The sequence below is a fragment of the Sparus aurata genome, chromosome 1 (assembly GCF_900880675.1).
Source record: "Sparus aurata chromosome 1, fSpaAur1.1, whole genome shotgun sequence".
Taxonomy (NCBI): Eukaryota; Metazoa; Chordata; class Actinopteri; order Spariformes; family Sparidae; genus Sparus; species Sparus aurata.
The window spans coordinates 24540402-24562001 of NC_044187.1; the positions used below are offsets into that span (position 1 = coordinate 24540402).

A 21600-nucleotide genomic window follows, 5' to 3' on the forward strand; every position below is an offset into this window, starting at 1 on the left:
GAGCTTTGCAATTGATGAGGAGGATCTTGAAGTGGATATGCTGCTTTATTGGGAGCCTGAAGGTGTAACGCATTTCTTTGAGTACCGTATATTACCAAATAATAGCCGGTTTCAATTAACCACAGGATCCCCTTTAAACGCCTGGTGCAGGTGTATATTTTGATAAATAACCGCCGGTTCCAAATAAATGCCGAGTCTAATTTATTTATTTATTTTTATCAAGGAAGAAGTGTCCACTGATACTGCACGTTTTTCTACTTCGCTCGTGTTTGCTTTCTGTCAGTCTGTATCACTTTGATGATCGCCATGGCTCCGGTGCCGCAAAAAAATAAGAAGTAGGACTTGAAATTCAAACTTTCTTCGTAAAATATGCAGAGGAAAACTCGGGAGAAGCGACCGCTAGACGTTTCTTTGTCGACCCCAAGAGAGTGAGAGATTGTCGAAAAAATAAAATGGAGCTTCATCGTCTGTCCGAGGAGGACAGCAACAGGACCAGGCTGCCTGTTAGAGGAAGGAAGAAGGCTGGCGAGGAGCTTCAGATAAACATGTGGGGTTGGGTTATCAGCAAACGGGCACGCCACGAGAGAGTGTCCCGCAAAATGATCAGGGCGATGCCGGAACAAATGTATGCCACCGTGAGTGACAGCAGAGATGAGGAGTTTGCTACGAGTGCTGGTTGGCTGAATCGTTTCCTCCGCCGCAACAATTTCACTTGCAGAAGACGCACAACTGTTGAATTAAACGCCTGATCCCAAATAAACGACTGGACTGTTAAGTGATTGAAACAAATAAACGCCCCGGCTATTATTTGGTAATTTACATCCTGGCTGCGCCTAATTATCAAACACACACACACGCAATCATGTACGCACATGGACACCGATTCAAACGTTAATGTAAATGAAATCTCTGATATGACAATCCTTCTAGCGGACGTGACCCAGGCAGAACAAACGCCCAATTTACAGTGGCAGATTAATAAGAACTCCTGGGCAACTAGCAGACCGGTGTGCAAGCGAGATGGAGTTACAGTGGGGACGGCCAATCACATAAGAGACGGCAGAGCCAATCGAGGAGCTTGTGGGCGGGTCTAAACTCATGGAAACAGGCTCCCGCTTGAGCGGCCGTTTTCCGCTTTGTCCTAGTGCTTGACGTGCCTCTGTTAAATATAGCGTAACATGGTTTTTGGACGGTAAAACATAAACGGCCTTTTGAAAAAGTGCAGGCCGGGGACATGTCCCCTGTCCCCCCCCCCAAAAGAAAAAAAAAATTACGTCCGTGCAGCAGCTTCATCATTGCTCATTCAGCTCGTTTCCATCAAAAACCTCCACAAACCAGCTGTGTTTGTTTGCCCTACACCGCCTCCACCTGGAGGAGCGGAGCAGTGACCTTCAGTCAAACCAGGCAATGTGACACCACACACAGTCAGCTAACAGGATCTTCTCTCAGTCACTGAACCAACTTGGAGGAACTGATGGAGAGGAGAAAATACATACTTTTACTGTCTTTGTCTAATATATACCTTTTGTGAGGTTGGTGGTGTGTGTGTGTCTCAAAAATGGCTTGCTTTTTGTGACTAATTTTGGAAGTCTGAGCTTCGCTGTGCAGTGATGTATGTGCTGGGTTTGACACCGGAAGGTCATTTTTCAATTAATCTGCTCAAAGACTCACCTCCTATAAAAGCATGTTGGAAGCCAATCATTTTCAAGTATGTAACTTGCACAAAATCATCAGTAAACACTGACACAAAGACAGAATGTACCTTACAGTGAAGCAAGAGGCATTTTGTGTCCAAATTCTCAAATCATAAACATTCGTATTGTCAATGATTTGGGATCTTTTTTAATGACGAAGAAGTAGGCTACAGGTCATTTTAAGATAAAAAAATCACATGAGACACAAAATATAATTCAAAGCAGAATATCTATGTGTTCAAACATTTCTGGAGTAGTATTAAACATTAATATCTTTTTATTTGATGCATCATTATTTTTTGCTTTGTCCTGTTGGTTTACACACAAATAATACAAATGAATATTCACATGAGCAAGAGGTGCAACAAACCTTCGACCCCCACGCTCAGTGCTCACGTGACACGACACAACAAATGCAGGCAGGGTCAGATCACCAGCAATTGGCACATGACAAAACACGGACTCAATGATCAGATTTAAACAATAATTGTTTCTAATGTCCCAAGAAAGTTATTTGCCCCCCTGAACACCTCGAAGTGTAAAAAATAATGATTTTATTATGTCAAGGTCAGTATGAAAGAGCAAAACATAGACATAATAAATAAAAAAAAAAAAGGGGGGGGGGAATAAAAATGATCATTGCTTTCCGTCAAATTCTTTTCACATAAAATAATAAAGAAATCTAGCATCCAGCTAGGTAGGTTCTGATTTCACCACCGCTTCTGCCGCTATACTACAATCCAACTCAACCCGGTCCACTGCCGGACCCAGAGCCGGAACGAGATCGCTATCAGGGCGTCCCTCTGCCTGTGTTGGGGAGCTAGTCCCCAACCGTGGCTCATGGCCGGGACGGCCCGTCTGCAATACTATTAGCAATCAACCAAGCAGGACCCAACGGATCAACCAGCTATGAGGAGAGTCTCAGAGCCCGGCTAGCGGGAGCAGTATGAGTGCAATCATTCCTACAACAGTTGAATGGAGCTCATCCCATATTTATAGACCTCTGGCGTCGTCCTCGTATCACTTATGGTACCCACTTATAATTTTAAACATTTATTACGCCTGTCACACAGTCACAAGCAGAACTCACTCACCCCTCACTCAACAAACAGTTTTCACATTTCAAATTGCTTTACTTTTGTAATTATTGGCCTCCGTTTGGCTGAGATGGGCTGAAAAGAATTTTCATGACGTAATAATTCATAAGAATTCATAGAGGGGCGGAGCTACAGGGATGGCCGCGGTAGCGCTGGCCACCTCTGGAACCTGATTGGACACCTCAGGCGCCACCCAAGTTGATTGACAGGTCACTGTACGCCTCATTGAAAGACGCACATCACCGAAAGACAAACGAGGGAGGCAGTGGAATAATGGTGTTTCAAAACACGAATAGATCGAGAGGACCTTCTTTAAATACATCAATGAGAAGTAAGTTTTTAGGTGGTTTCCTGATGAGTAACTGTTTTAAACTAGAAGAGATTTTGTCCCCAATAGTTGAACTGTGCGAGTAAGCTAACGGTTAGCCTGCTCGCACAGTAGGTTATCGGCTAACGGCTAACGTCATGAAAGGCTAAAACCTAACGTTAGCATGAAGTTACGTGGCACTAGATAAGGATGATGTGGGAAACCAGGTCATAGTTAGTTTTTTGTAAGGCTATTTAGGGACCTTAAATCAACTGAGTTGGCAATAATTTAATGCTAAAGCTCAAAATAAAGAGCAATACATGCTCAGAGATTATCTCATTGTCCGTGTAGCTTGTTTGTTGTAAAGGTCTCAATTGTAGCCAATTTACTGAGCGCTGACTAGTTTAACGTTACATGATCCAGTTGAATTTTATTGTGTCCAGGCTGGTAGTTGATTTTAAACTAAGCTATAGCAGGAGAATGGGGGCAAATAGTGTAAGATTCTGCCTAAGACAATCTTGTGGTGTTACCAGGCTGTCTACTTGTGTTTATGGTGAGATACGAATGAAGAGGAAGGGAGATAGATAGATAGATAGACAGATAGATAGAATTACTTTAATGATCCCAGACTGGGAAATTATTTATTATTATCATCATTATATTTATTTATTTATTTATTTATTTATTTATTTATTTAGATATTTCAGACTTTTTTAAAAGATTTTTTAAAAGAAGCACAAATGAGGCACAGCTCAGGCAGGCCCAGACAGACCCAGCCCCAATGTCAGCAGCCCTGGCAGTTCCGAACCAGCACCAGGTCAGAGCATACAGAGGCAGTAAACTGCATGCCCAGTAAGACATTGTAAAGTGTAGCCTCATTCTGTAACAAAAGGTGATATTGACAGATTAGGCCTAATTTTGAATGTTGATTCAGGTGATGAGAATAGAGGATGTTGTTATTGTATTTATTTTGGCTGCATTTATATTTTTTACAATGCAGTTTCATCGGTTGTTGAGGAGGAAGACCGTGAGCCAGAGCTGCTAGGAGGAGCGGCCACCGAACCCCCCACGTCCACATCAAGCAGTACATATTGTGCACCTAAAGGACCGAATGGTAGGCTCATACTTACTGAACTATCTGTGAAGCTTTTTAACAGCAGCCATTCTTACATCGTGTAGTATGGTAAAAACATAGGTCCTACTAACGGCATTAATTAGCCCAAGGTCCAGATTCAGCTGCACTTATATTGAACAGAAGCTTTTCATGTCAAATTGACTTTTGTGCAAATGCTCTACACATAAATGTATAAGTTAGCCACTGTTAGTACTTGATCATGTATTCAGTATTCAATCCCTTGAGATGTGTGTCCGTAACTACTTAATATGTATTGTAGACGTCTGAAGATCCATACAGGAGGGTCCTGTTCAGCTGTGTCCGAAAATGTTCCCAAGAACTCAACAATTGAACAAGGAAGAAAGCATTCAGCACTTCTTGTAATAGAGACAATCTATTGCTATAGTACTTTATAAGTCAAAATGCCTGTTAGTGTTTGGCCCACAGACATTTTTTTCCCTCCCTAGTACACGGGAATTGGCCTTCACATCTTAGGCTACGTTCACACTGCAGTTACAAGTGACCTGAATCAGATTTTTTCGCTCATATGTGACCCATATCTGATTTGCTTTTGACAGTGTGAACAGCACAAGTCGCATTGAATCTGACATTTTCTAATCAGATTCAGGCCACATTTAAATGTGGTACTGAATCAGATACGTATCGGATTTTTTTGAATGCGACCGCAATCTGAACAGCCAGGTCACATTTAATGCGACTTTGACGTCATTCTGACCCACGCTGCACTGTTTTGTAAATGAATGACAAATAAAGTTGATTGAAAAAAAGATGTGCCACAGGCGGCAGCGAGCGGGAGCCACGAACATAATCAAAACAAACATGGAGGACAGCAGTGCAGCACCTCCTGGAGATCGTCTTCCTGGGGTAGTTTAATGTAGTCAGGCATGAGGACATGATGCACAGCTTTGCAGAAGTCATGGACAATAGCGCAAACGGAGGACTTCGCGATGCCAAACAGGTTGGCCAAGGTGCGGTAACCCTCCCCCGTTGCTAACCAGTATAGCCCCACTCCGACTCGCTTTCTCAAGGAGATGGATCTCCTGAACGCCGTGTCTCGTCTCGAAAGTCTCGGGGAGAGGCGCTGACAAATGTGGTGAAAGGTATTCCTCGACGTTCTAAAGTTCTGGAAGAAATCCTGCTCGTCGTAACCAGCCACATCCCGATCCCACCACTCCTGGCTCCGACGCCGCATCCAAATACTCCCTCTGTACGGATGTTGCCGCTATTGCTCCACATAGAGCCATCATTAAAATATGAATTTTCTTTCTCCTCTTCCTCCTTCGTGATATCACCCGCTCACAAATTTGCCGGCTGCCGCCACACACTGTTTTTAGCATTAAGCCATACAGTCCCATGTTACCGGTTGCCGTTGCCATGTTCACTTCCGTAAACACCGCTGTGGCGTGATGTTATCAATGATCAACTGCGCATGCGGGTCACTTAAGGAGCGTGAGCTGTTCACACAGCAATCCGCAGACAAGCCGTATTTAAAGAGGTAATGTGAACAGCCAAACAAAAAATCGGATTTGAGCAATAAATCGGAATTGCGCATTAAGACCTGCAGTGTGAACGTAGCCCAAGTCAAGGTTCCCAACTGGAGCTTTGTTTAAAGATGCGAGTATGAAAGTTTAACCAGTGGTCATTTTAACTGGTGAGGGGCCCAGATGTGCTGGTGGCGTGGTCTGAGAATGTTGTCTTGATAAGGGTCCTCAGCACTGTCTGCTACCCAGAAAAAAACATTCCAATCACTTGCTCATGGATCCAAGGCATGCATATGTATATTAATTTTGACGTGGCTTGTGCACCACCATTCCATGACAGGGGCTGCGGCCTGCAAACCACTGTACAACCAACGCTACAGAGCACACAATGACAGTGATTATGATTGTGACTCTGGCAATGCCTCATGATGTTCGAGTAGGGCTGCTAGATTATGGCAAAATCATAATCACGATTATTTTGATTGATATTGTAATCACGATTATTAAAGACGATTATTCATTGATTTGAGAACAAGCACTTATTGAACTTTGAACTCTGGTATTTCTTTGAACACGATAAGTTCGACCTGAAAAACAAGAAAAATGCAAAGAAATAAGAGAAAAATATATCAATAAAATGAATTAAATAATATGTAAAAATAAAAAATAAACAATATCCCAGTGGGGCTCGACCATAGGTCTGTTGTGGTGGCAAAGTATAATGCTGTTGACACTTCTCTTGCAACTTTTTCACGACATTCATCATTAAGGGCATGCAGCGCAATTCTGCTGATATGGTGACATGATGGTAACACATACCACTTGTCCAATGTGTTAATCAGTTTATTTAACCCTTGGTTGCTAACGGTGTTGATAGGGCACATGTCTTTGGCAATCATGTATGTGACGGCATCCGTTATTTTTTTATGCCTGTGAGAGCTGGGTGGAGAGGCGGTGGCTAGGGGTGGTTAATCAGCCCAGTATCCCGATTCGATTCGATTCCGATTATTTAAGTCTCGATTCGATTACAAATCGATTTTCGATTATTAACGATTATCGATTTGATTTTCAATTATTAACGATTATGGATCTTCCATTTAACATCAGGCAGCTGCTGAATTATTTTACTTCTCTCTTGAGTAACACCTCACAGCACCTTCAGTATTGTAAACTAGTAGTGTAACTGTAATATCAAAATTATTATTTTTTACTTTATTTTAAATGCAGTCTTTCACTCTTAAAAGAAAGTTGCCAAGCTCAGCAGCTGGACTCATGTTAGAAGCATTGTTGGTGACAAGAACCAGGGCGTGTTTCTCTATTCCCCACTCGTCTGCCATCGCTTTGAGAAACTCACACATATTTGCGCTTGTGTGGCTATCATCCTTAGCTCTCATCTGAAGTACGTAGGACATTAGCTTCCATTAACTGCTGACATAATGAGCTGCAACGGTCACATATGAGACTGTAGCTCTGGATGTCCAGGCATCGCAGGTTATTGCTACCCTGTGAGCAGAGTTGAGGGACACTTGCACAGAAAGCTTTGTCTCCTTGTAAAGATTTGGAATCGATTTAAGTGTGAAAAAGCTCCGGGATGGAATAACATAACTTGGCTCCAGACTGTGGACCATGTAGCGGAAGCAAGAGGAAGTAAGAGGAGGACTCCGGTTTGTATTACTATTTAAAAAAAAAAAAAAAAAAAAAATATATATATATATATATATATATATATATATATATATATATATATATATATATTTTATTTTTTTTAAATCGATCTTTGGAAATTTAATAATCGATTCATAATCGTTAATATTATAATCGCGATTAATCGATTATAGATTTTTTTCACCACCCCTAGCGGTGGCATTGTAAAGTGTGTCCTTAATTGAGGACTCTGTGGCGGTCGTAACGGTCGTAGGAGTCGAGGAGCTTTTCATTTTTGAGCTTTTTTGTTCCTTCACTACTTGGTCATGTATTACTCTGTGTGTGGACTTTAAATGGTTAAATAAATTGGTCGTGTTCCCTTGAGGTGGAGACACGGTTGTGAGACATATCTTGCACAGTATCTTCAATTGTTCCGAGTCAGACTCCTTGAAACCGAAGTGTTTCAACACCAGAGAATTCGCTTTACCTTTCTTCCCGACCAAAGGCTGCATTTCTCCCATCCTATACCGTCTTCTTCTACGTGTTTTTTCAAAACACGCACTGGCAATACGCACCGGCGTGGCTGAAAGCGAAATTTTTCAGGCGGGGGCGGAGCGGAGTGCACAGGAGGAGATGGAAGAAATGGCGTGCGGCACAATGATTGTTTTATTACGATTATCTTGTTTTCATGATCGAGGGAAGCCAAAATCGAAATTGAAATTCAATTAATCGCCCAGCCCTATTTTCAAGTTGTGTGGGAGCCAGAGGGAGCTCAGCTCCTATAAGAACTGATCTGAGCTCAAAAGAAAGCAGTTCAATAATGCATCAGTCATTAATAATGACTATTATTGTAAATGCAAAATACTGTATTTGGTAATGTAATGAGTTTTATTGAAGTTAATGGTACAAATATGATAAAAGAAAAATCTTTGAAAGGATGTTATAGAAGCCCTTTTTTGCTGCTTAAAGACAAAAAGCTGATGGAAATGTAATATATGTCTTCAAAGGGAGGCAGGACTTTGAGATAAAAAGCTGAAATTTCATAATTTCATTTCATTTTCCATTTCATCGAACCCTAGCCCTTCACATTTATTGAAACCCACCTTACAGATGAGGCTTTAAAGGAGTCATATTATACCCTATTTCTACAAGTTAATCTAGTTCCCTGGTGTCCTAATGAAATGTCTGTGACATGCTTTGGTCAAAATACCATAAGGATGAAGCACAATAGCAGTTCATAACTGTTCAATAACCCTGCCAAAACAGCCCTGTTCAGAACAGTCGGTTTTGAGTGCCTGTCTCTTTAAATGCAAATGAGACACAGGTAATCCACCCACTTCTTCCGGGAGGTGTGACGACGCCGGCACGCTCATGCTACCATGACAACAACTGAGCGTGAACCCTGGGAGAAACATGGCTGCAGGAGGAAACTTTGCTGTCCAACCTTACATGTTTGAACCAGAGTCAGACCCTGAACAAGATGGAGCTAGCGAATAAGTTGCTCAATGTAGACTGCAACAAGACGTTTCTGAATGGTGAGTTATGATCTTTATTTTACTTTTTTCATAAAAATGTGTATGTTTGTACGTCGGTAAATACGGTCGCTGACTAAATACGGTCGACCGCTGACCGCTCTATGTGTAACTCACTGCTTATAAAAATCTAGATATGTGTTGAGTAAACATAAGTAGCATGCTATTCCCGTTACACGAGTAAATTTCACAAGTCCGCAATGTTTTTTCAGCAGCTACGAGTAGGAATGTAGCACTTTTATTCTCAGCTACGCCATAATAACGTTAACTGTTACGTCATTATTTTGTCCGACATCTAACTCACAGCCATACACTTTTCACGTGTGTGCTAATTTTTCAACCAAGTTGTGAAACGGAGGATGTAGTGCGGGCTGGGGCGACTGTCTGCCAGCTCCGTATCCCCCATAGTTATGTCTGTTTATCCGTTTGTACTGCGTTTCAACATAATGCACTAATTCCAATTAATAACGTTACATCGTTGCACATGCTGACCAGTCGTTATTGCTAACAACATATTCAAATAAAAAAACCGTTAAACTGATATGTTCCCTTTTTCCCCTCTGGTTTAGGTGTGTACTTATGTTTAGATGCATAACAATGCATACAGCGCCTGAGAATGTCTGCTTGTTGAATGAAAATGTAACTATTCAGTCATATTATCTGTCATCAAACGTCACTTAACCTTTCACATTTACAGGTTATAAGAAGACTAAATCAGCTTCAAAACTCACCTTCCTGCATGGCAGACCACCCTGGCCTCGTACCAGTGTGCATTCTCACTTCAGAATGCACTAAATATCTACAGAGCCTTTACGTCTGAGGGGAATAGAACAGTAAGTGTTTTTTTTTTTTTGCATACCGTAAAATATCAAATAATAGCCGGGCGTTTATTTGTTTGTTCCAACCACTTAACAGACCAGGCCTTTGTTTTGGACAGGCGTTTAATTGAGACCCGGCTATTATTTGGTAATATACGGTATAAATTCTGTTATTGTAATAAAAATATGAGTAATGAAATAAATTCAATTTTCCACTTTGTTACATTGCTTATTTTTCTTTTTGAAAGGCAGTTTGACAATTGTTAAAATGTTACATATCAAACACTAGAAAAGATACATTTCTGCAAAAAAATCAATTTGCAAGAACACAGTTTATTAGCAACATCTACACCTAGGTCTATGACAATCTTGCTGCTCATAAATGGTGGAAATACAAATTAGATATTGTGCAGGAATTTATGTTTTGTACTTTTGGATACTCATCCCACTCCTACGAACCTGTCTCTTGATGATCATAATTCTTATGTCTACATGTCAAACACTGAAAGTACAGAAAACAGCTTATATAATTTTATAAATACAAGTACAGCAAACAACACACAACTATTCAAAAAGTTACTGAATGTACAAGTAGTTTTTATTGCCTGTTGTTAAACAGTAGGTAATATAAATATTTACAAAAAAATATAAGGTAAATCAAAAACTATGTCTAAATATAAATGTATAACTAAATATATCCACTCTGTTCAGCCGTTACAGATACTTGGCATATAGGAGCTTTGAGAGCTGGTGTTGGGGCTTTCTGGGCTGAAGAGTTTGTGTGGCACTGCCCAGCTGTGTGGTGCTGCGTATACGGATGGAGTTCCCCGGCACTCGAGGCATCTACGTGGGGTTCAGACCGGCCCTTGACTGAACCTTGTCACATAGTGGTCCATCACCTCCTTCTTGTCCAGCGTTTCTAACTGCGCAGAGAGAGCCTCAGGAATGGAGATCTTCAAAACCTCATCTGCGTATGAACCAGGGTCCTGAAAAACCTTCTCAAACACCAGGTCCAAGATGTCATCCACCTAATCTGCAATTAGAAAAAGTGAAATATTGTGCGTACTTTATCGTGTTTTATCGTATATTTATTAAAAACAAAACTAGAAAAAGCCATAGACACTGGTTAATTTATATTTTATTTATTTTACAAGTATTTTTTAATGTCTGTTTCATTTTTCTGTGTGATTTCAATAAAAAGGTTTAAAACTTACGAAAGGTTGGTTGCTCCTTCACTGGCTTTGCTGTGTATTCTCCTCCTTTCTTCCACTTTGGAAATGAAGCCTGAACAGTGGCTCACCAGCTGAGGTTGTTGCCTGTGGACGGTCTGTATTTTCATTGTAGTGCAGGGCTGCCAGGTATAGTCTTGGGAGGAAAAATAATACAATGCTAAATAAGAATGCGAGCACATTGTACACATTGCAAAAAATATTCAGAAAATGGTGATTTATTTTCAAATAAATAGCTGTATTTAGAAAAATGCAGGACTCAAATGTCCTCTGATGATGATTAAAAAATCAATTTGATGAGGAAGAATCTGGCAAATCACAATCCGAGCAAACCCATGCAAATCCCTCATTTCACATTAGATTTTAGTAAGTGAGCAAAAACGTACACATTTGCGAAGCAACTTTTCTGTGTCCGTGTCTGCATATAACTAACGTTAATCGTAGCACAGCAGGCAGGTAACCCCTGTCTCCGGCTTCAAAACAAAGTAGTGATTGCTTTACTGCAGGTAACGTTTTGGTACTCTCAGATCGGGTCTCTCATGCAAGCAGCTAACACTACACACGTAGTTGCATGAATACTAACACAAAGGAAGACTTTAGCCTCCTTTAGCACAACATGATAATAAATTAACGCAGCCCACCGTCTGTGAACAACTGAGACCATTTCATACCGTCTGCTCGGCCGTGAGCATGTGGAGGAGACGGTCTCCCATGCGTATTCACGTCGGAGAAGTTGTTCGCGGACGGTGAGCTAGCTAGCTAGCTGCTCGGCCTTGAACATGCTAGCCAGCTAGCTAGCTAGCATGTTCACGGCCGAGCAGTTGTTCACCGGCCGATTAGAAGCGATCATATATGAATATCCTAATTCATTTTCTCAATTCAGTGCCATGTTTTAAAAGACTGCTGATTAACATTACATTGAATCATATGACCAGTAAGCCCAACGTTGCAACTTAACGTTAGTTCAGCCTCATATCTACATCGACGGTTAGCGTTAGCTCATGTGCTAAACGGCCAAAGTAACACATACGAAACAGTTTTTTTTAAATACTTACACGGACAGTGGGTATGGATCCATCTTCTAGGAACAATCTTGTTGCCAGTCCAGCTTTATACTGACCCTGGTTGCTGAAACAGTCCAGCGTGAAGTGACTGGCACAGACAAAAACACTTTTGCTCACTGAAGCTGGGACGTTTCCCTGAAAAATTAAATTTAGCCACTTCGCTCTGATATCCTCTTTGGTAGGGAAGCGATGAAGGGAAACATGAGTATCCATGCATCTCATGACATAGCAGGAGTGCTTGGCTTTCAGGTTGTACATGGTAGCGGTCAGGCTGTCACGTACGAGTGAGGCGAGAAAATGGCGGATCATCGTTCAGGTAGCCGGCGTAATGTGGGGGGAGATATCCAGCATGAGGGTGGGAGTATTCAAATCACCCGCTCTGTTACGTAACAGCGCGGGTGAAATCCAACTGGCTCCTTTAGAGACACATTTCCTGACTGCGTCCGTTTACAAAACATTGACTTAGTGGTCAAAAATCATTCTTAAGGGGTGGGGAGGCACTCCAGATATGCAAATACACACACTAAAGCAACGAAAAAGTGAGTTTTGCATAATATGTCTCCTTTAAATGAAGGGCTAATGTTAGCTTGACTAGTGAATAGTAGCTAGCCAACACTTGCATTAATACTAACTGGCTCAAGTTTCTCTCTGGCAGATAAACTGGGCCACAGCTCAGTAAAAATGATGTGTATAGATGGGTGAAAGTCATAGATTTGGACAACGTTAAAAGGGATGTGACTAGTAAGGGTAATAACACCAGACTCCTTTAACAAATTACGTGACTTTAAGAATTGGTTCATTGGGAAAGGTGTCAGTTCTTTGTGTTTAAAGTTCATCCATTCCACTTCTGTGTGTGAAGAGTGTCTTACCTCCCGGCAGTTGTTTAACTGACTGTTTTAACGTTTGTCATCATTTACATCAAATTTATTCAACAATATGTTATCTTTTTAATGGTACACATATCAAATGATGAAACTAAACCGAGTCAGTCCTGATTTATACCTCCACCTTCATCCGCACAGTTAAACACATTCATTCATCAATATTTAGTCAAACAGGTCAGTTGTGAGCTCCTTATGTCCTCTGTGTGTAACTGACTGGGTTTTGTGTCTACTGAATTTTACTAACAGCTGCTGGATTTCAACATGTTTGTCTTTGATTCTGCTGCATATTTACTAAAGTTCAAATCCACAACAAACTTGAAGATGTAGATGTTTGTTGCGGTACATGTGAGGACTGAACTGTGATTGCATGACTCTTCACCTCTGTCTCCTCTCACAGAGAGAAGATGGTCTGCGGGATCCTGCTGCTCATCAGCCGCAACTGTGTCTGTGGTCAGTTTACAGCTTCACTTTATGACACTGGGATTCAATTAATCAGTTAAAGGTGCCCACATGTGAGCAAAGAGTTGATGTTGATGAGCCTCTGCAGCTCTGAGATGTCACTCAACTGTCCACAGAAACATGTAGATGGAGTTTAGAGGCCAAGTTAAAGCTGTCAGTGTGTCTGCTCCTCACTTTCCCTCTCGGCCTCCTCAACAGGAACATTTGTAGTGAATGTGACACAGACCTCCGATCAGGCAGAGGAGAACCAAAACATCACACTGGAATAGATGTTCACAACCACAACTAACATTCCCCCCAGCTCCCTTTTTATCTTCTTTGAGCTGATAACTGATCACAAAGCCTCTGTCCTGTTTTGTTTACATGGAGGTCTCGGGATAAACATTTTGTGGGACCAGTCTAGTGGGACAAAGATGTCCTCAGAGACGGACAACTCAGACTTCATGTATACACACTCAGGACTGAGTACTCAGGCCAGTATTGCTGTAAAGTGTAGATTGTGATTGTTGGCTCAATGTCTCTGGTAAGTGGGTTAAATTGAAGTCAGTAGAACTTTTTTTAACAGGTTCAATTCAGCAGCTGTTTCAGCTCTCCTGTTGTTTCGTCTCTTTACAGCAGCGAGGGATTGGCCTGAACCTGAGAAACCGAACACAGACACACCTGACAGAACGAACACTGCAAGACGTGGAAAGATTGGGTTCTACTGTGGACTGACAGCAGCGGTGGTAGTTGTGTTGGTTGTTTTTTACATTTTATTTATTCACTGTCTTTCTGATGAACAACACTCATGCTCAGACTCCAGTGGAGGATCTGAGGAAATGTACATCTCTGCAGGCTTAGAGGAAAGTTTTTATCAACAAAACTAAAGGAAACAATTGTGTACGATGGACAGATCTGAACAGAGCAGCAGGCTTTGAGACAATCAGGGAACCAAGGAGGAGAAGGGAGAGATCCCGTATGGGATTCTTGCCAAGCAAGCTCTGTTTTAAGGCCGCACATGGCCCATTAAGGAAATGGACAAATGGGGTTTGGGCTGATTAAACAAAGTTAAGTCGCACCCTATTGTGTTTCCACTGAGACCTGTCTCCACCACAACATCCTGGATCAGGTTGTTGCATTGGACAGGTGGACACAAAGATGGAGAGTTTTGCTGGTTGTTTATTACCTTTTTGTTTATTCACTGTCAGCCTTTATGTTAATGTAGAAAAAATTGTTCATGTTGACCATTACTTTGACAGGATGTCTCATCAAACTCTGTCACTTATTAGACGGATCTGAGATCTGCTTTGTGTTCACTTTAATGAAATAATGCTGAGAAACATGTTGTCCTCGTACACCATGTGTAAAGACTCTGTGCACTTTATGTTAAGTTTTTCATTTATAGCTCTATAAGATGAATTAGGCCTTAGTATATCCTGTATATCCTATACTGGCCTCCCGCAGGATGTAAAGAAGAATCACATGAACTTTAGATCAGAGAACATTCAGCAGCTCAAAACAGAAATTACACCATAAATCAATAAATTAACTGACTAACTGTGAGCCACTGAAAACGATAGTTACGTATTGTAACTCTAGATCCTATGAGTATAGGCACTGCCCCTTAAGGCTATCGCTAGTGGGTTTATCCTTCGCCCACAGATGCTGGCCTATCACCGAGTAACTCCTGATCGTTCCCTCTGCCTGAGACAGAGTGTCCCCGCACCACGGGAGTTCCCATGGGCGGCCTGATATCAGCTGCTGCAGGCATGGAAACCATGACGCGTCCATGCGCTCCAGAGCCATCAGAATCGCTGACAGCTGTTCTTCCTGCGCTTGGTCCAGGAGCCGAGGGATTAACGGAACAGGAGGAAATGCGTTAAGAGCATCCTGGGCCGTGGCCGATGCACAAACGCGTCCACTCCCAGCGGATGATTGTCTCGTGTGCTCAGTGAGAACCAGAGAGCGCACTGCGCATTTTCGCGTGCGGCAAACAGATCCACCTCTGCTTTGCCGAACCTGTTCCAGATCTGGGTGACCAGGTTGGGATGGAGGCTCCAATCTCCCTGTCGAGGGCCTCCTCTCGACATAATGTCTGCTCCTCTGTTCAATACACCGGGAATATACACTGCTCTGATGGAGAGTAAGTGTGTGTGCGCCCAGCTCAGCAGCTGTCTTGCTGTGTTCAGCAGCTGAGCGGAGCGGACTCCGCCCTGCCGGTTTATGTAGGCTGCCGTCACTTTGTTGTCTGTGCGAACCATCTCTGCAGCCATCTCATTTGGAGCAGGCCCAGAGGAATCACCACATGACCTGCTGACATCATGCCCAGCAGCTGCATGACAGAGAGAGCTGTCACCACATTGTGAGGCGTAACACGGTGGAGGAGAGCTGTCAGCGCCTCCACTCTCTGCAGAGAGAGCCGCGCTCTCATGCTGGCTGAGTTCAGTTCCACTCCCAGATAGATCACACACTGGGAGGGAAGAGGAGAGCTCTTTTCCTAGTTGATCGTGAAGCCCAGACTCGACAGATGTGTTACCAGCCTTTTCGTCTGTAACGCTGCTTCCTGTCTGGAGCGAGCCAGCAAAAGCAGGTCGTCCAGATAAAACAGCACTCTCATCCCCATCCTGCATAAAGGCTGCAGGGCCGTCTCCACACACTTGGAGAAGGTGCGTGGAGCTCAGGGAATAACCGAATGGCAGACGGTTGTACTGATACTGCATCCCTTGGAATGAGAAACGCAGGAATTTCCTGTGTTTCGGAGACGTGAAAATACGCGTCTTTCAGGTCTATGGAAGTGAACCAGTCGCCCTGGTGAACACATTCCAGCACCTGTCTGATCGTCAGCATGTGAAACCGTCTCGCCATTATCGATTTGTTGAACAGAGACAGATCGAGAATGGGTCTCATGCCGCCAGTCTTTTTCGGAACCAGGAAATAACAGGAGTAAAATCCCTGATTTTCCTCTCCCTTAGAGCCTTGGAAATTGCATTTTTCATCAGAAGTTCCTGCAGCTCTGACTGGAGAGCGAGACGGAGTTCTTGGGATGACAGGACTGTTTCCAGAATGCCGTTGAACTGCGGGGGAGGAGAGGCGAACTGCAGTGTGTAACCTCTGCTGATCAGCCTGTCCATCTACAGACGCGCCGCCACTCTGAGTAATGCTCTGAAAGCGGGCGTACATTTAGCTGATGCGCTGCGGTTGTCATGGAGACGAGCCAAGCCAGAGCCCTCGCCGCCGTTGCTCGTACCGGAGTGTTTCCGGGAGCAACCCATGGGGGGCTCAGACTGAAAGGGCTGCGAGGAAGTCTCTGGAGAGCGCATTACGCACAGGCTCGCGGCCGGACGCTGCTGGGGAGACGGTGCGTAATGAGCAGACACATCAGCGTCAAGAAGTCGCCGTTTAGGAGGAGAAGGCTCGTAAACGTGACATTGAGGAGCGTTCAAACTCTCACTCACCGGAGGATGAGGAGAGGAGACGCTGCACACAGACAGAGGTGTGTGCGCGCTGTCCACACGAGGCGTAGTGACGGCGCTCGTGGGCTCATATTCACACACATGTGTAGATGAAACATGTGTGGAGGAAACCTCTGCGTGTGACACAGAGGAGATGTGCTGCTTTAATGACGTGAGTCCGTGCTGCCTGTGAACCGAGAGGTTACAGGTCGCCGACTCACACAGTGTGGGGAGTGTGTGACCTGCAGCTGAAGCTGAGTCAGCAGACTCGAGGGCAGACTGAGTTTCAACAGGAAAATTGCTCTTAATAGGAAGATGTTTACGTTTTATTTCAAAACGGTTTGACAAACCATCACAAACATTTCCCCAATACACACACATCCCCCCAAAATGACATTGCTGTCTGCTGTGTTTCTGCGGAGGCTCTTGCGGTGGATTAGACCACGACGGGGCCATGTGGCGGTTCTTCTGACCCTTCCGAGGTGCCAGTTGAGCCGCTTGGTAGCTCGTCTGGGGTGGCAGCGGAGGAGGAGCAGGAGGAGCAGGGGGGTGAGACGCAGCCGCTGTCGCTGGTCCCGGCGGTCCCGCCAGTGACCAGAGGAGCACTGAGGGCACGCATCCCGCTGAGCACGGGCCACATGTGATCTAAACTTCTCGGCCTCCTCCGAGGTCTTATGCAGCTGGTCCACCACGGAGTGAAGATGGGGACCAAACAGCCCCTCCGGGCTGATGGGACCGTCCAGTAGCTCTTTCTTCATGTTATCAGGAATGGAGGACAGGTGCAGCCAGATATTACAGTGAATAAGCTGCTGCCACGCTGCGATCTGGGCGGTGGACACCGCTATTGAAGCGCAGAGATTGAGAGCGGCGCTGGCGGCCTTGCAGAGCTCCTCTGCCTGTCCGGGCAGGAGCTCCAGCTCGGCGGCCATCTTGTTCATGGAGTATGCCAACAACGCAATGTTGTTGGCATACGCGGAGGCTTGGAAGGCGCACTGGTGCGACCTATCATCGAATCTCGCTGTCAGGGCGGCGTCGGCTGTCGTCCACCGAGCGTGAAGCCGCCCGCCATGTCGTCCGGAGGAAGCGGTGCTTGGGCCGGTGGGACAGGCAGGTCCTTATAAGCCGCCGCCTCCTGAATGATGGACGGTAGTTCTCAAAGAAGAGCTCCTATGGCTGGCAAGGAGGTCGTTCTTGATACTGGGATCCCAGGGACACCTGGGTGTGCACCCGGCGGGTCGATATCAGGCTCCAGCCCCTCCGGCTGGAGGGGGGGAGCGAAACTCGACCCGCGCCGAGAGTCGTGGGGAGGGGCGGAGTCGTCCGACTCTGACCCCGTGTCAAAGAAGTCCAGGGCGTCATCTAGCGGGTAGAGGTCGAGGACGGGGAACATGACCTCGGCGGCGGCAGCGAAAGCGTCCGCTCTCCGCCGCAGGCAACAACTTGCAATAGGGGCAAGCCGCTGCGGAGTCAGTGCCACGCCGGCGTGTTCCGGGCCGAGGCACAACTCGCAGCGGGCGTGCAAGTCGAAGCTCATAATGTACCCGGTCTGGCAGACCGGGCACACTCTGATGCTGCTGGACGAGGACGTTCCTTTCTTCGCTGGATGCTCTTCGTGCTGCATGCTGGCTGAAGAAAAATGGGAGCCGATTGCCCGGTCTCACCCCAATTTATACACAAGGTGAGATCGGAGGTGAGGCCCACACAGTAGTTGGGCGTGGACTAAAATGCTTTCAGTGCTGCGCATGCGTGCGAGGGATAAACCCACTAGTGATAGCCTTAAACGGCGAACCCTATACGATATAGAACAGCTGTTCAGATCATCCTCCTGTAAAACACTGTTGGTCAAATATGTAAACTTGATGTCTGCATTAGAGAACATAGTGTGGGGTGAGGCTGTAAATCTTATCGTATTTTTTTGGAACGTGTCAAGTAACATGCCCTGTAACATGTTTCACAAATTACAAATTGGGAATATAACTTGGCTACAGCTCGAAAAAAAATTTCAGTCAAAAGATTTTTTTTTGCTTTAATCCATGAATACATATGTACTCAGATAACGCTAACTCTCTGCATTATCAAAACTAAAGATCCTTTTTAAGGGCCACACATTTATCTCTTTGAGAGTTGATCTCCTTTTATCTATTTTATTGTGGCGTTTGTGTTAATTCTCCATACAACCCAATTCTGTATCATTATATTAATGAACCTCTTTTCTTTTCTATCTCTGTTTCTACTCTAGCTCTTCGTCTTACCTTTTTTATTATATTGCTTTTATATGTTTTGCTATTATTATGTTTTATTTTTATATTTAACTCTCTTTAACATTTAACTCTATTTAACAGGAAAACTTTGGCTGTCATTACAGCCAGTTTCCCTGTTTGCAGGACTTACAAAGTAATTTCTGAACTTCATATAAGTCCCAATGTTGTTAAGAGATGCATTGTTGCAGCTGCTCAACAATTGCAACAAATGCACAATGACCCACATTTATCATTATCATGTCTTGTGGTTATTTTCATACAGTTGGCAGTCTCACAAAGTGTGTGTGAAGCCTTGATACACAGACTTTGCTGTGGTGCATGGATCTCTAATATCTCTGAAAGGAATGATTTCAATCAGATTGGAAAAATATTGTCCTCACAGCTAGTGTGACATGTTGTGATGGCCTCAGTAGAAACGGTAGGATTAAAAAGTGCTTGGTAAACTGAAGGAGAGTGCAGTGTTTAAGGTTTGTACAAGAACAGGCGACCGATGAGGGAGCTGTCCATGATGTTACTGTTACTTCCCATGTAATGCATTTATAAATGACTAAATAATCATATTGTATATTCATCTCAGTGAATGTGAGAGATGTTTTTTCTACAAATAACTCACGACTACTTTCACTGGTCATTTTTTTTTACTAAATGGTTATATCATCAAACATTCCTCTTGTCACAAGCCATTGCAGTTTAGTTCGATCGGTTTAGGAGGTTCATGTGCTGTTACTGTGCAGGTTTTGGTACATTTTATGCAGGTTTTGCACACTAAAATATGGGTTTTTGGGGTGTAACTGTGTTATCCTTTAATGTTCTTACCTCAACCAATTTTGCATTATGCCAACAGAGACAAAACAGACTCGAGTGGAAATTGTTCAGTTCATCCGAGTGGTGTAGTCCAAATACAGCAATGTTGGTGAAAATGTTGATACAAATGTTGTACAATCTTCTCTGATGGCTTGGTTGATGTGTAATTTCTCACTGTTTTTACACTTCACTGATTGCTGGTGGTGGGTCATCATGTAGTCATTGTCACTGTGCTGTGTTTTCTGCCATGCTTTGCACAGCAGAGGGGGTTTCTATTAGCACATAATACATACTGCATATTCTAGATTGAGTATGATACCCTAACACTGTATTATCAAACTAATTACATGTCATGTGATGCCAATATTTGAAGGCTATTCTATATTTTATCAAATGCCTTACTGCAATAAACTAACAAATGCTTTTGTACTTCTTCGTCTCTTGTGTGAGTTATCTTATCGACAATAGTTCTCTTTCTTCTATCCATGTGGCTGACAACATTCATTTGTAAGAAAGGTTTTTAACAAATTCCACAATCCTTTCTGTGGGTTCAACAAAAGCTTTTATCAGGCTATAGCAGTAAGAGTTGGTTAAATAATGACTTCCCTCCAAGCCTGATCTTTTTAGCAGTGTTGTAAAAAGTATCTAAAAGTCATAGTTGAGTAAAGTTAAGATGCTGTTAAAATATAACTTTGACAAAAGTGAAAGTCAACCATACAAATAGTATTATAGTACACATACATTTTAGTTCAGTTCAGATAAGCTGTCCTCTTCTATGGAGTAGAAATATGATAACTTTACATCTAAAAAGATAACGCTGCAAAGAGGGAGAGCTGAAACTTAATTAAGTGTTCACGTCTCAGCAGGTATAGCATCAACAATAAGTATCTGCTAACTTTAAAAACTGAACATCTAGTGCCCTGTACGGTGGCCCAGTGTGCAAGAAAATGTGATCAGGTGTCGTTGAGAAAACATAATGCAGTGCCATAGTAGCTCCTCTGCAGTTGGCCGCTGTTGCTATAAATGATTGGTTGGTTAATATTTCCCTGTGTTTGTTATAACTTAAGGTTCGTGTAGGAACTTATTGGATCCAAAAGCGAAAACCAAGGCAGGGGAAGGTTTAAGGACTTGTTGTAGCAACAAAGGAAGTAGTAGGAGCAGAGGCTTGTGTGTGGCTGGGCAGCTGACTTAGCAATGAGCTGGCTCAGCCAGTTGGCTCTGATGGCACTTATAACTGATTTGTCATACGAGAGATATTCCTTTTGTAATAATTTTACAATATTTTTTGTCAGACTTCTATTTCTTTTTTTATGATTAATGGCAAATGGACTTAAATTTTCATTTAAGAAATATCTTTTTAGATTGATCCTGCAACTACATTTAGGTGAACTTGTTGGACTAGATTATTCATTTTAAAAACCCTGTCAGTCATTTCTATCAAGCCATCCTCATGTTAAATCATTTATTAATAGCCCAGGTGAGTAAATTACCCATTTTTCTACATCAGTATCTTGTGATTATGTGTGTTGGCCTGTTAACATCAGAATATGTTATCGATGAAGGCCTATAACACAAAATACACTTTAAACACACCGCAGACTTTCAAGAGCTCAAAATCTCACATTTTGGACATTCTGGAGACAAAACATGGCAACCATGGAATCTTTCACCTCCATTCTGTACACATCTGTCTAACAGTCACTTCTCATCTTTGTGATACATTTAGCCATTTAGTCTGCCATAACATACATAATTATATG

At 43.2% G+C, this 21600-nt stretch overlaps 3 long non-coding RNA genes across 4 annotated transcripts; 2 read left to right on the forward strand and 1 right to left on the reverse strand.

The window, feature by feature from the left end:
• The first annotated feature begins 2983 nt into the window (after positions 1-2983).
• On the forward strand, positions 2984-20269 carry LOC115583878 (uncharacterized). Of its 2 annotated transcripts, none has more exons than XR_003984445.1 (4): positions 2984-3122; positions 4099-4212; positions 13283-13335; positions 13714-20269. It is a non-coding gene; the product is annotated as an uncharacterized LOC115583878 (long non-coding RNA). The 2 variants fall into 2 exon arrangements; XR_003984444.1 differs by having other exon boundaries at positions 13960-20269.
• On the forward strand, positions 8451-10824 carry LOC115583877 (uncharacterized). Its single transcript, XR_003984443.1, has 3 exons — positions 8451-8893; positions 9588-9723; positions 10420-10824. It is a non-coding gene; the product is annotated as an uncharacterized LOC115583877 (long non-coding RNA).
• LOC115583873 (uncharacterized) lies at positions 10022-12263 on the reverse strand. Its single transcript, XR_003984442.1, has 3 exons — positions 11993-12263; positions 10923-11073; positions 10022-10741 (listed from the first exon to the last, which is right to left on the reverse strand). It is a non-coding gene; the product is annotated as an uncharacterized LOC115583873 (long non-coding RNA).
• Positions 20270-21600: the final 1331 nt, after the last annotated feature.